The sequence below is a fragment of the Daucus carota genome, chromosome 1, assembly GCF_001625215.2.
Source record: "Daucus carota subsp. sativus chromosome 1, DH1 v3.0, whole genome shotgun sequence".
Taxonomy (NCBI): Eukaryota; Viridiplantae; Streptophyta; class Magnoliopsida; order Apiales; family Apiaceae; genus Daucus; species Daucus carota.
The window spans coordinates 38,362,819-38,375,240 of record NC_030381.2 but is presented as its reverse complement, the minus strand read 5'-3'; positions in this window follow the sequence as shown (position 1 = coordinate 38,375,240).

The window sequence follows — 12,422 nt, the reverse complement described above, 5'->3', positions numbered from 1 at the left end:
TGCATTGTGAGATAATTAAGATAAAATCTAATAACAAATCTAATCTCAGTGCCACTTATATAGTAACTGATAAAAAATTTGAATTCTAAAACACCAACCATAAATCACATAGATTAGCACAAAATCACGTAACAATATTCAACACATAAAATCATGTTAATCTTCACATAACGGATAGTTAATTTATGAAGTAAAATTAACACGAAACTCTTGAAATGACCAGCATGCAAAAATAATTAACAATATGTAAAGTACAGAGAGTAAGCTGATAGTACCCGGACCAAGCTTATTAGCTTGCTGACTGCACATCACACATACCCAATTCCCTTCTCAGCACAATATATCGTTCTTCAGGAAGAGGTTTTGTGAAGATGTCAGCTAGCTGATCTGCTGTAGCCACAAAAATCAGCTTGACAGCACCTTTTGCAACATTGTCTCTCAGAAAATGATGTCGAACATCAATATGCTTTGTCCTTGAATGATTGACTGGATTTTCTGAAATGTTGATTGTACTTGTGTTGTCACAAAAGATAGGAGTTTGCTTGCATTTGATTCCAAAGTCCTTCAATTGTTGTCTCATCCATAGCATTTGAGAGCAACAGCTACCAGCTGCTAAATACTCCCCCTCAGCCGTAGATAGAGCAACTGAAGTTTGCTTCTTGCTTAACCAAGAAACTAAGCTTTGACCCAAAAATGCACAAACACCACTTGTACTTTTTCTATCAGTTTGACTACCTGCATAATCTGCATCACTATACCCAACAAGATCAAAAGCATTTGTGATAGGATAGAATAAACCCAAAGTAATGGTTCCACTTAAATATTTAAATATTCTTTTAACAGCTTGTAAGTGAGAATCCTTTGGTTTTGCTTGAAATCTAGCACAAACACAAACACTATACATAATATCAGGTCTAGAGGCTGTAAGATAAAGTAAACTTCCAATCATACCTCTATACATTCGAACATCAACATCTTTACCATTTTCATCTGCTGTCAGCTTGCTGACAACGCTCATTGGTGTTGATTTCGCCTTGATATTCTCATATCCAAATCTTTTGAGTAGATTCTTGATGTACTTGGATTGATGCACATAAATTCCTTCTGGAGTTTGCTTAATTTGGAGCCCCAAGAAATAATTGAGCTCTCCCATCATGCTCATGTCAAACTCACTATGCATGCACTTTGAAAACCACTTACACAAAGAATCATTAGTAGATCCAAATATAATATCATCTACATATATTTGAACAACTAATATATCTTGACCTTTAATAATGGTAAACAAAGTAGGATCAATTTTACCTCTAATGAAACCATTTTTGATCAAAAATTCACTTAACCTTTCATACCATGACCGAGGTGCTTGCCTTAATCCATAAAGTGCCTTCTTGAGCTTGTAGACACGGTTTGGATATTTTTCATCCTCGAATCCTGGTGGTTGCTTGACATAGACTTCCTCCTTTAGATATCCATTTAAGAATGCACTTTTGACATCCATTTGATGTAGCTTGAACTTCTTGTAGCATGCAAATGACAATAGCATCCTAATAGATTCCAATCTTGCAACCGGAGCATATGTTTGATCAAAATCAATTCCTTCTTGCTGATTGTATCCTTGTGCAACAAGTCTAGCTTTGTTTCGAGTGATAGTACCAAATTCATCAACTTTATTCTTGAATACCCATTTGGTTCCAACAATTGAAGCATCCTCTGGTGGATCTACAAGTTCCCAAACATCACATCTTTCAAATTGGTTGAGTTCTTCTTGCATTGCCATGATCCAATTTTCATCTTGTAAAGCTTCTTGAACATTCTTTGGTTCCTCTTGAGCTATGAAGGCAGCATAAGCACAGATGTTGGCTTGAGCTTTCCTTGTCTTGATTCCAGCTGATTTATCTCCAATGATCAACTGAGGAGGATGATTCTTCACTGTTCTAGTTGACTTTGGTAGATTATGTTGAGCTATGACCTCTTCATTCCTTGTAGTCTGCCTAGGAGGAGTCTGATCAACAACATTTTGGCTTGCTGATGAAGTTTGACCTCTGGATTCATCCAATGTAAGCTTAGACATCTTATCCAAAGTTTCTTCAAGAGATGGAGTGGATTCAGTAGCTTTATTGCCTTCTGAAGTTGTGGCAGTTGACTTGTCAGCTTGCTGATTCCCAGTTTCCTTCACTGTCAGCTTGCTGCCAGTACCTGTACCTGCACATTCTTCCTCATCCCTTGCAAGATCATCAGTAGACTCTTGAAATGAAACATCAATAGACTCTTCAACAGTATGTTTAGCAAGGTTATACACTCTATAAGCACGACTTGTTAAAGAATAACCCAAAAATATAGCTTCATAAGATTTAGAGTCGAATTTACCATCCCTATCAATGGTTTTGAGTACGAAGCACTTAGATCCAAAAACTTTGAAGTAGCTGATGTTAGGCTTCTTTTTCCTTAGCAATTCATAAGGAGTCTTGTTGAGAATTGGCCTGATAAGCACTCTGTTAAGAACATAGCTTGCTGTGTTGACAGCTTCTGCCCAAAAGCTTCTTGGCAGCTTGCTCTCCTGCAGCAATGTCCTAGCTGTTTCTTGTAAGGACCTGTTCTTACGCTCTACAACTCCATTTTGCTGAGGTGTACGAGGTGCTGAGAACTCATGAGAGATTCCTCTTTCTTCACAATAAGTAATGAAGTCTTTTTGGAATTCCCCACCATGATCACTTCGAATACCTACAAGTCTTGTATCTAGTTTGTTCTCAAGCAACTTGATTAGTTTCTCAAATTCACTAAAAGCACAATCTTTAGTAAGCAAGAATAATACCCAAGTGAATCTAGAATAATCATCAACAATAACAAAGGCATATTGTTTACCTCCAATACTCTTATAAGCTTCGGGACCAAAGAGATCCAAGTGAAGAAGCTCTAAAGGTTTAGAAGTAGATACCATTTTCTTTGCCTTATGTGGAGTCCTTGTTTGCTTTCCCAATTGACAAGCAGAACATGTCTCCATCTTGACATATTTAAGCTTTGGTAGTCCTCGAACAAGCTTCTTTGCTGACAGCTTGCTGAGATGATCCATATGAGCATGTCCAAGCCTTCTATGCCAAATTTCTGGATTATTATCCACAGCTGCTAAACAAACACCTGCCTCCTGTTCTTCAAAGTTCAAAACATATATATTTCCTTCTCGTTTTGCAACTAGAGGAGTTTTGTTAGCACCAACAAGTATAGTACATTCATCCTTACCAAAGTTAACAATATGACCATCATCAAATAACTGACTTATACTAAGCAAGTTATAAGTAAGACCTTTAACATATTGTACCTTGTTAATAGAAATGATACTATTACCTATAGTTCCTTTGCCAAGAATAGGAAGAGTTTTGCTATCACCAATTGTGACACGACCACCCTTCTTCATCTTCAAGCTTAGAAACTGAGATTTGTCTCCACTCATGTGCCTAGTGCATCCACTATCCAATATCCATTGATTTGGCTTTACTTTAGACACGAGACAAACCTACAAAACAAACACAAACAACTCAACGTTTTGGTACCCAAATTTTGTTGGGTCCAGCAGTGTTAGTTGATAAAACATATAGAACATTAAGATCAGATTTCTTGATCCACATTTGGACCACTTTAGAACTCTTCTTCCATGTTCTGCTGGTCTTATCAGCATACTGTCTTGGAGCTGTCTTCTGTCTGTTTCTGTTGTCAGCATACTGTCTGTGAGCTGACTTCCTTTCCCAGCTTGCTGATTGAGAATTCTTCATTGGACAATTATTAGCAAGATGGCCCTTCTTTCCACACTTGTGACAAGTCACCCAAGGCATGGCATAATTGTATGGAATGCCATTCTTCCCTTCATATCTCATTGAAGAAGTGGATGTAGAAGCTGCACCAATGCCTCCTTTATCATGAGAACCTTTAGCTTGTTTCATTATAGATTTGAGACTTTCTTCTCCTTGAACAAACTTTCCCATGGCTTTCTGAAGATCTTTGACTTCTTGCTCCAATGACTTGATCTTTTCAGCTTGAATAGAGATTTCGGCTAAGCTTTGGGATTTGCTTAACTCGAACGCCTCCAAGCTTGCATCCTTAGCTTTAAGATCTGCTCTCAGCGAGCTGAGTTCCTTCATGAGTGTATCATTCCTTCTTTGGATTTGCATGTTGTTCCCTTCAAGTTGTGAGATCTGTTCCTTGAGGGTAGCAATGATTCCACTACTAGCTTTGGCACTCTTTTCATTCAAGAAATCACCTATGACTTTCTTCAAATGAACATTTTCTTTCTCGAGCTCATAATTCTCATTCTTTAGATCAATGAGTTCCATTATTGATAAACAACTCTTATCCTGCATGGTTAGTTCACAAGTAGTTGTATCAATAGTATTTAATTCAGAATTAATAGAGTTTACCTCACTATTAGTGTCCGTATCTGAATCAGTTGTATCAATTGAGCCATCGAGACCAACAAGAGCCAAATTCACCATCTCATCACAAGAATCATCAGAAGCTGACTCATCTTCATCATCACTCCAAGTTAGAAGTGCCTTGGATTTCTTTTTGTTCTTAAAATCAGCTTGCTGTCTAGGCGGCTTTGACTTGTTCTTTAGCTTGTAGCAATCCCTTTTGAAATGCCCTTTCTTGCCACATTCAAAACATGCATCATCCTTTGGATCTTTCTTTGCACCAAAAGCTTTGCCCTTTTCTCGCTTCATTTTGTTTTTCTTTTCAATCATTCTCTTGATTTTCCTGGACATAAGAGCTAGATCCTCATCTGATTCTGTTTCCTCATCTGTTTCCAGCTTGCTGACAGAGGAGTGCAGTGCAAGATTCTTCATTTTCTCTGTTGGCAGCTTGCTGCTTTCTGAGCTGTTAGCTTCAATCTTAGCTTCAAATTGTTCCAACTCAGCAAATATAGCCAGGTGATCCATAGTATCAATGTTGAGAGCTGACTCCAATGCTGTGACTTTGGCACCATATTCGAATGGAACAGCATTTAGAATATTCATGTTGATTTCCGATTGAGGAATCTTTTTCCCAAGTCTTTCAAGACTGTTGAGAGTGACTTGGAATCTAGCTTGGCTTTCTCGAATGGATTCTCCCTTCTTGATAGCAAAGCTTCCAAATTCTTTCATAAGCTTCCCGAGCTTGACTTTCTTTAACGCCTTTGAGCCTTCGTGATATGTCTCCAATGCATCCCAAATTTCTTTTGCAGATTTGAGAGAAGAGACCTTGTCATATTCAGCTTGATTCAGCCCATTGATTAATGTACTCCTTGCTTTTCCATTGGCAGCAACCTTTGATAGCTCGTCCGCTGTGAGAACATCAACGTCCTTGACTTTGCCATCGCTATCACGATATTCATAAGGACCTCTTTGCACAACTCTTTGCATTAGGGGATCTCTGGATAGATGAGCCTCCATTTGGCCTTTCCACCAATTGTAGTTGTCAGAACCCGTGAGGAGGGGAGCTCTAAAATCGGACTTTCCCTGAAAGTTATCAGCCATATCGATCGATACTATTCCTGTTACAGAAGTATTAGTACAAACACAGCTCTGATACCAATTGAAATTACACACCTAGAGGGGGGGTGAATAGGTGTTATGGCTAATATGACCGATTTTTAATGTTACCGAATAGTTATACTGTCACAGACAGCTTGCTGTTAATTTCAGAGTAAACAGTCAGCTAGCTAACAATGCAGATGCAATGCAAAACAGATATAATCAGTAAGCTAGCAACACAGAGAATTTTAGCCAGGTTCGACCCCTAACCCTAATGGTCTACGTCCTGGTCCCCTACCAACTGGTAAGAGATTATATTATTAATCAATAATGTTAACAATTACAATGATTCAATAATATAACTCCCTTTATCCCTTGTTCCTGTTATCAGCTTGCTGAAACCCCTGAACCACGAACCAAAAGCTCTCCAAGACCTATACTTCCCAAGTATACTCTTCTAGCTAACTAGTCCCCTTGTTCCCTTGTTTCACAAGCTCGATACACAGCAACAAACCTTTACACTTTGAACAATACAATGTATGAGTATAATACAACCGAAACTATGAACTCAATATAGATATATAATCAAATATAAGTACTAGAGCTCAAGTAAAGATTTAGCAATGAAAGTGTGTTGTATTTCAGAAGCTTGAAGTGTGTTCTTGTTCTCTACCAAAACGGAAACCACACTCAAGTATATATACCATCATTCCAAACGGTCATAACTCAACAAACTATCCAACGTTCTTGGTCCAACAACCTCACGTTTAATTTGCTTGAATAATGAACGTTTGAATAATGTTATCTTTACTGAGTAAAAGATGTAAAGACGTTGTAAATATCTCAGTAAAACGTTTATGTATAAAACCATAATTTGAAATCAAATAGGAGTAGTTTTAGATAAGATCAAGTATGAGATAAAAACTCCTATAAGTTAGGAAATCGTTTTTGTTTGAAATTCTAATTTAAAACTGAGCTCTAATATTTATATAAGTCATATATAAATATTAAAGTCCTTACATATCGATTCCTAATAAATCTCCTTGCTTTTCGACTTTGATCCTTATCCATTTGTTATTCTGTTCACGCTGTTAGCTCGCTGATAAGCCTGAATGATAACCTGTAAGCTTGCTGACAGTTGAACATAACACTGAAACTTATTAAGCTGTTAGCACATGCATATATATCATTGATAGCTCGCTAACAAGCACCAGTTTTATGCTATTAGCTTGCTGGCAGTGTGATCATCAAAACCTTGAGAGTATCAAAAAGTATTAGAAATCAAAAAGATGTTTGGAGGGAAATTTTACTAGGAGCCTTTGTCTTTTCTCGATTGGTTCATGTTTTAAAATTAATAAACATGTGACAAAATATTCGGTATTATGAGCTTATTTGGCTGAATCTATTACATAGGACTTAACGTGATTTATGATTTAATGTGACTTAATATGATAATATGAGAGGTTAATATATATATATATATATATATATATATGTGTGTGTGTGTGTGAGAGAGAGAGAGAGAGTAATTATAATTTATTAATAACTAACGAATCATTAAAAATACAATAATAATAATAATAGATTTTAAGTCAGCTTGTCACTTATCACACAGATAGATTTTTTCGGTTCAGGATTAAACATGACTGAAGTCCGGATTTAAGTCCTAATAGACGGTCATAAAGTATGTTTACAAAATGATCCTTAGGTCGTTGATTTTCGGAACTTCTACTAGTTTCGTTTCCAATAGTAAAATATTGAAAGAACGTTGTTTTTTTCAATAAAAAAGAATCAATTTATTAATTAAAAGTTATACGGCATCTACAAATATATACGGCATCTACAAATATAATTGAAATTGGCAGATGCCGAAGAATATCGATGTTGAATCCTCCTTTTTGGAGAGGCAACTAAGCGATGTGAAGATGACTTTTTTTTAAACGCAAATTGAAGATGATTTGAATATATGTACATGTTTTCACCTGATTAGTTTTCACCTGACTGTTCTGAACAATTGATCATAAACGCGATGCCATAATTACCTTTAAACCTGAATTAAACCCAAGAAAATCATTATGAGGGTGCTATAAATCATTCATCATCCATTCTAGTGCTAAATTGTTAATGTAGGAGCTTATGTTAATGATTGATTCATCAGTAAAAAGAGTATGCAATCATCCCAAATGCTGTACAATAATAGGATCATTGCCAAACAAAAGACAAGATTGATTCAAGTTAAAGGTAAAAGTATTCTTGTCCTCTAAAATCGGAAACCTGAGTCCTCGGTGTTTTAGATCCAGACATGCGCTCCGGATAGAATCCAATAACAAGCACATTTTGTTAGAGCATCTTAGGGGTAACTAAATTGTAATACTTCTCGTATCCCAATTTATCTGTCTTGTTTGGTTTTTTGTGGTCAAATTGACAAAATTTTGATGGATAATTAATAATTATTCTTATATAATTTTAAAAATCGAAAAAAATATATTTTAAAGTAGAATAGATGTAGATTCTAATAAAAAAAATTCATAATTTTTTCTATATATGTAAATTTCAGTCAAAATTTGTTCAATTTGACAAAAAAACTCAAACAAGACAAATAAATTGGGACGCAGGGAGTATAAAATAAGATAATGGTTAGATAAACTTGTAATTTGTTATACTCCAACGATATTAACTAGATTGGTTAGTTATATTTCAAAATTAGTATTATTAATTTTTAAATTTAATAAATATGCATATTTGAAAAAATCTTGATTTTATCTGGATTTTTGAAAAATCCAGACTTTTTATAAATAAACCAGGCTTAGTATTTTGAGATTGGTCCGGCCCGGTTTTAAAAAAGCCCAGCCCAATCAGCTTTGATAAAAATCTGATTGTTTTTTTATCCCCGAACGGATCTTTTGTGCATATCCAAGTATGAGTATGTGACAGAACTATCCTTTGACTCGATCACACTATCTTTCTTAGAACCAATCTCTTATACTCAAGCCTTTCACTTAATTGAAAGACTATCTCCGGGTGTTTGTTATGAACAAATCATCGCCAGTCATCCTTGATAGCATCATTCGATTTTGTTTTCAAACACATCTTGTATTCATTTGTATAATAAGCTGGTCTCAAATTAAATAGCAACGTCCATAACTCATTGGTCCCAAGATTGAGATTGTCCGATATATATACCATAATCACTGGCATGAACATGATCTACGATAATAACCTTCCGGCCCGTTCTTAATAATTTTTGAGCCCCTTGGAAAAAAATCTGGAACTTTTTGTACGGTAAAACATATACTTACATTTATATATGAAACTTTAAGGACTAAATTTCAAAATCGACTGTTTAAATATATACTAATAGTCCAATACAATGTGTTCGATAATTTTATGAGTCTTTTAATTTAGAGATTCTGTACAATTGAGCTTGTTGCACACGCTAATCTACGAGTCTTTTAATTTAGGGATCCTGTATAATTAAGATTGTTGCACACGCTAATATATGGCCTGGTAACCACCGGCTATATTATCATGTGGGAGAGTTTGTTCATATTACAACATAAATATTTATTTTCAAGAAATTTCGGGTATATACGGTTGGATTTGTTACACACTCTAATCTACGGGCCTGATAATTGCTGCCCGTGTTACATTCTCACGTGAAAGAGGTTGTTCATGTGATAAAACATGAAAATTTATTTTCACAAAATTCTCTTTCACCAACACTCACATGAGTGTATCCGATTGAGATTTTAAATTTTTTTTATCATTTATAATATTTAAAGTTATTAAATTGAGATTGTTTAAAATCCAATAAAATCTTGGGGTATTCAATTGAGATTTTAACTTATGCTACAAAATCTGGTGGTATTCAATTAGAATTTTGAATTATATTTTAAAAATCTTATGACATTCAATTGGGATTGTTTAAAATTCATTAAAATATGATGGTATTCGAATGTTAATGTTTTTTTTGCTTTTTCTAAAATGATGGATTTTATGAGATTTCTCATTAGAGCAACTCCAGCAGCTTCCCTATATCATGTTCTAAGTCCAATTATAAGGAATGTGACATAAATTAGTGCTCCAGCAGTGTCTTAGAGGTTCCTTAAATCACTAGGATCCTCCTTCTATGCCTTATTAATGAGGCACCACTAGCCATGCCTTATTTGATTTCTTTAATAAAAAAATCATTTCTCTCTCTCTTATTGTAACTTATTTTCTCTCTCTTCCTTCCATCTTTTATCAATCTCTTTCCAAATTTATTATTATAATAATAATAAGGAATGAATTAAAAGGATCATTGTTGAAGTTGAAATAGGGAAAATAGATTTTTTTGCCACTCAACTTATAGCGTTTTTAGAAACTTACCACCCAATAAATTTATTTTTTCTTTTAGTCACTAATGTTAGGTTTGGTTTTCTTTTTAGCCACCAACTTAGGTTCGGATTTGATTACTAGTATTATGATAATTTTTTTTTGTCACTAAAGTTATTGCGTCTTTAAAAACTAACCACTCAACTATAATTTTTTTTTATTTTACTCACTAGTGTTAGATTCAGCTTTTTTTTTTTGTCACTGAAGTTAGGTTCGGATTTAATTATTAGCATTACATATTATGTGTAGCATTATTAAAATATAGTGGTAGTCTGTAATATTTTGATGATTTAATATATGTTTGTATTTTTATATATAGTACTTTTTATGTCTCCAAGGTCGTTTACCTTGGATATTAAGAATTTTACACGCATTTATGGCCTTTAAAAGATGTAGTTTCAAATATAACTTTATTTTTTTCTTCCGAATGAAAATTCAGCGTTTGAATTTTTACACACAAAAAAAATCACAAAATTAAGTTATGGAACTATATTTTATAAGAGTCTTAAATACGTGCTAAGCAGTAAAAAAAACTGTAAACTAATGAGAGGGACGAAGGGAATAATAATAATATAAAATGATGCATTATATATAGAGGACAATCATCAAAAATTAAGTTTTTCTCTCTATTTATTTGTCTTGAAAATTGTAATAAGATAAAGTTATTAAAATTTTTGAAGATAAATTTAAAAGAGATCTTAAACTAAGCTAGTCGATTGAAACTTTAATAGCGAAAGATGATGCGTCATATCACTCAATTACACTTTATCTTATGAGAGGAGGTGAATTGTTTGAAGTCGTTAATTTCATATTCATGATTTATTGAATTTTTAGAATCTAATTACGATTTTTCCTGATTTTAATTTTCATTGGCTCATTTTATATTATTATTGCTATATATAAATATAAACATACGACACATCATCAAAATATCACATACTATCACTATGTATAAATGATGCTACAAAAATTATCATAATGCTAGTAATCAAATCCGAACCTAAATTGTGGCTAAAAATAAAACCAAACCTGACATTAGTGACTAAAATAAAAAATAAATTAGTTGGGTGGTAAGTTTCTAAAAAGGCTATAAGTTGAGTGGCAAAAAAATCTATTTTCCCGTTGAAATACAAAATTTTGTCCTAAATCACTAAGATTTAATATTTTATAATATTTATAAGGAAGACACTAAGACACTGCTGGAGATGCTCTTATATTGTAAGTTTTTTGAAATCTCACCAAAATCCGTGAGATCTTGAGGTATTGTACTTAAATCCAAAAAAATCTATATTAACTCTACGAGATTTTATCAAGAAACCCCAGAAAGCAGGGATGGGCACGGGGGCACTTCGGGGGCGGGGAGTGCTATCCCCGACCCCGATCCCCGAATTCATGACCCCTCCCCGACCCCGCCCCGAACCCCGAACGGGGATTATTTTTCTCCCCGATCCCCGCCCCGAATGGGGAACGGGGATCCCCGCGGGGAGTCGGGGAATTTTATTTTTAATAAAAACATAATAATTTATAATATATAATATACTTTTTAATAAAAAAACAAACTACTAACTCCTAGTATACTAATAAAATAATATTATATTATATTTCAACATCAAATCATATTACAATTGATTTATAATATAATTAAACGACAATTTAATATTATTAAATATATTATATTATAATATATTTATAATCAATCAATAAAAATAAAGATTATATTTTAATTTTAATTATATTATAAAGCTTATCTATTTTAAATAATATATTTAGTATAATATATATACATAAATATATTATTATTTATATATATATATATAATCGGGGTCGGGGATCGGGGCGGGGAGACACCAATCCCCGACCCCGCCCCGATCCCCGAATTTTTTATAGAACTTTCCCCGATCCCCGCCCCGCCCCCGAAAAATTCCCCGAATCCCCGACCCGAACGGGGCGGGGATCGGATCGGGGTCGAGCGGGGCGGGGTGAATGTCCATCCCTACCAGAAAGTCAAAATCACATACAATCCATTAAAATTCATAGGTAAAAAACAATCCATTAAAATCTCAATAGAATACACCCACTCAATCTTTCTAACATCCAAATATCTCAAAACTGTATAATTAAATTTAACAAATACCAATAAAGATGTTGAAAGATTTTGTAACTCGATATCTATAATTTTTTTATAAAATCTGATGATTCAACTGATGAGATAAGGACATCACTAGAAATTATTACTATAAGAGATATGTCTACATGATTATTGTTAAAAAGGATACAATTTTTGAACTTATTAACAATGTTGTAAAAAGCGGGAATCGGACTTAATCGGTGAAGTCACGGAACAAGGATTAATCGTGTATTAATTGAATTGATCGGAGATTAATCGGATTGATCGGTAATTAATCGGAGATTTAATCAGTTTGGCGAGCTACGGAACAGGAATTAATCGGTGATTAATCGTGATTAATCAGCGACTTTTAGAACAGAGCTTATTAATATCTTAGACGAATATTTTTGAACTTTTGATACCATAAATTGCAAATT